Source organism: Arachis ipaensis, chromosome B02 (genome assembly GCF_000816755.2).
Source record: "Arachis ipaensis cultivar K30076 chromosome B02, Araip1.1, whole genome shotgun sequence".
Classification (NCBI taxonomy): Eukaryota; Viridiplantae; Streptophyta; class Magnoliopsida; order Fabales; family Fabaceae; genus Arachis; species Arachis ipaensis.
Window position 1 is genome coordinate 95,411,423 of NC_029786.2, and position 3,758 is coordinate 95,415,180.

The window sequence follows — 3,758 nt, forward strand, 5'->3', positions numbered from 1 at the left end:
AGATATACCACTCATGAAAAGGAAACTCTAGCAGTAATTAAATCTCTTAAGAAATGAAAAATTGATTTACTACCCAGAGAATTTACTTTAAGGACAGATTCAAGTTACCTAACAGGTTTCATACGATATAATTTAAAAGTTGATTATAATCATGGACGATTGGTAAGATGGCAATTATTTTTGTTACAATATCCAATAAAAAATTGAATATATTAAGGGTGACAAAAATGTTATTGCAGATACTTTAACAAGAGAATGGAGTTCGTCTACAACGCATTAGATCAAGAAATTCAAAAATATGAGCAAGAGCTCGAAAAATGCAAGCATTGTCAGCAAATAAGGACACAGATCCAAACCCTCAAGAAGGCCATTGAAGCAATGAAATCAACACAACAAGCAACACCATCAGAGTTCAGCCAGCTAAGCGTGGTGGATAAATCAGGTGAAGAAAAAATTTCGGAAAATAAAACAATTGCTGAAATTATTAAAAAATCCAACCAAGATAAAAAATATTATGTAATTTATAATGGCCCCATGAAAGGAGTATATGATGCCTGGGAAAAAGCAGCACCATTCACACATCAATCAAGGATAATTCATAAAGGAGGGTTTCTAACACTGGAAGAAGCAAAGGAATCATTCAGGGAATATGAAGCTCTTCATCCAGAACAAACCCTAAAAAGAGCAGATAAAGCTCCAATTCAAACCCAGAGAACAGGGATAATAAGAAACATCCCTACAAGGGCTGAAATAAAGGAAAAGAAAAGGGTCTGCAGATCAAATCTCAGAGAAACCCTTAACATAGTCCTGAGTTGGACTGAAGAAAAAAGGGCAATTTTGGGATATTATCTTATTGCCAAAGAACAGCTAACAAAGCTGGTTATATTTCCAGATGCTTCCCCATCTGACACCTATCAGTTTTTTCAATATGGATTAATTGATACAATTTTAATTTTTAATGATCTAAAAATTATTAGTGAATTTCCTGCAGGATTCATTGATGCAGTAAAGAGATTTAAAAATATGATTGACAATGTAAATTCAAGGGATATATCTCTAAAATTTACAAACAGTCAACCTATTTTTAATGAAGAAGAAGAATGCTTGGTTCCAGCACACCAAGTAATATTCATGTCCGTCTTCCCAGGAAATTTTCAACCAATTGATTAGATTCAAGACTTAACAATTTACAGTCATGAAGGAAGGCTAGCCAGCACATTAGCAAGGGTCTTTGAAAGAACTCAAAAAATAACGAAGGAATCTCACACAAGGATTAATTATAAAAGTAGAAATACTTTGCTTGTGTCCAGCAAAAGAAATGAAATTGAAGAAAGAGAGATGAGACTCTTGGTGGAATTTGAATCAGCATTCTACAACTTATCCGGACTTTTAGAAAAGCTCCCTGAAGGGATAAAGAGGAATCTCTGCTATTTGATAAAAGACAGAGAAGACCACAAGTGCCAGCTATGTGCCTCAGAGTTATCTGAGGAAAGCAATAATGAAACGGAATCAACTCACATGATGAAAGAAGGGGACAATGCATCTGAGGGTCACATGATAAAAGAGGAGGACAACACATCTGAAGCATCTCTCAATATTATTGCATAGTGACGTAAGCACTTAGGTCATAAAGCACCAACGATGTAGCTGGTGCAAGATGGCAAACAATGACGTAAGCAATGACGTCATAAGAAGGGTAAGGATGGGAATTGTCCATCAAACCCAACTATTATAAATAGGTTGCTTAGGTAATTATAGAAGCATCAGAAAATAGAAAGCAGGAGGCAAAGAGTACTCACATGCTAGGAGAGTAAGGAGGAAGCTGCCGAGGCGATTCTATGGTCTGAGGAAGAATTCCTTTAGGAAAAATAGTTCTAAACTCCCCTCTGGAGTTAGTATTTACAATCTCCCCTCTGGAGATAAAAACACCTTATGTAAAATATACTAAATAAAGGAAGTTTTTCTCCAGAAAGGTACATCTTCATCCTAGTCTTTCAATTATGAATTATTTAGAAAGTTTAGAATTAACAGAAGAATCTGATTATTATAGATTAACTGCTTTATTAGATAATGAAAAACAGGCTGTTCTAAAAACAGAATTAAATCTCAAATCAAATGAAAATTTTAATAAACAGAACCTTTTAAAAGAAGTTTTTAATAGAAAAAATATAATATACTATGGAAAAATTCAACTTGAAGCCCCTATAAAGATAAAATCCGCCAATAGAGAACTTGAAATAGCTTTGATAAATGATGAAGAATTAAGTAAACAGATTGAAAAAATTAAGGATCAATAAAAAAGATCTAAAATTGGATGGATTCATATTAGTATTATACAAGTCTTAATCAAATCTACATATATGAAAGGAATTAATTCACCAATAAGCTTAGCAATCTGTGACAAAAGAATTACTGATGACCCAATAGATCAAATAATTGGAATTGTTCATGGAAACTTGGCAAACGTAAATGTTAAATTCAATGCCCATCTTGGATATGCTATACCTTTATCAACTGAAAATCTTGGAAGATCTATAAGTTTGGCTTATAAATTTCACAGAAAGAATCTAATGGAACAAGATGATGAACCATTTTCAATTACATATGCAATAAATTATGCTTTAACAAATAGCCATCACAGTATAATATTTAAAAACAGAGAAAGAATTTATGTCTATGAATTATTTCAGAAAATTGTAAAAACAGAAATACCAAAATATAAAGCTATTGAAAACCCAGTTCTATTATTAAAAGAACCATCAGGAAAATTATTTTCATCGAATTTTCAAATAAGAGAATCTAAAATTAATAGCCTTTTAAGTTTATCTAAGTTAAAGATTAAAGAAGAAAATTCTGAAATAAAAGAATTAACAAAAAAGGTCGAAAAATTAAATGAAACCCTAAATACTAAATTATGACAATAAATAAAGAAGAAATATATGTAACTTATCAAGACAAGAAACAAGAGCTCTTTGAAAGAGAAAATCGTTTGAATTATTTACAGTTTTCTGAAATAAATCAAAGAGCATTTGAAGCTCTAAAAATAATCTATGACAAGTTAAAAAGAGAAGTTGAAGAGCTAGAAAAATTAATAGAATCTCTAGAAAATAGTGATGAATCGATGATAGAATTTGCAGAAATTTTAAAATAAATAATGAAGCATAAAAAGATTGAAAAACCAGAAAGAAAAAGGGCGGAAAAATTAAAAAGTAAAATAAAAGAGTATAAAAGGGAATTAAATAACCTTCAGATCGAAATTGATGACCTTATAATAAAAAGGATAGAAATAAGAATAAATATAAACAAGTTGGAATTAAATTTAAAAAATTCATAAATGCCTGGAAAACCATATTATGACTTAAAAGAATTAAAACTGTTGAAAGAAAAAATGGAGAATGAAGTCGAAAAATTAAGAAGGTATTTAGAAACAACAGAAAGTGTAGAAATAAAAGAAGTTTTTGAGGATTTGAGAAATTATATTAAAGAAAAAGACAAACAGATAAAAGATTTTATATACAATAATCTATGCAAAAAAGAATACTATAAACTAAAACAAGATTGAAAACTATAAAAATGAAATCACAATATACATTGAGAAATGGTAAAATTTGGTATCATATAGTAGAAATGGTAAAAATTGGTATCAGAGCCAAGTTAACGATTAAGGGTAACACTTTCTCTTTAAGCAACACTTTTTAGTGACACGCTTTTTCTGCCACAAAAGACAAAAATCTGTAAAAATGCATCTTTACAGTAGA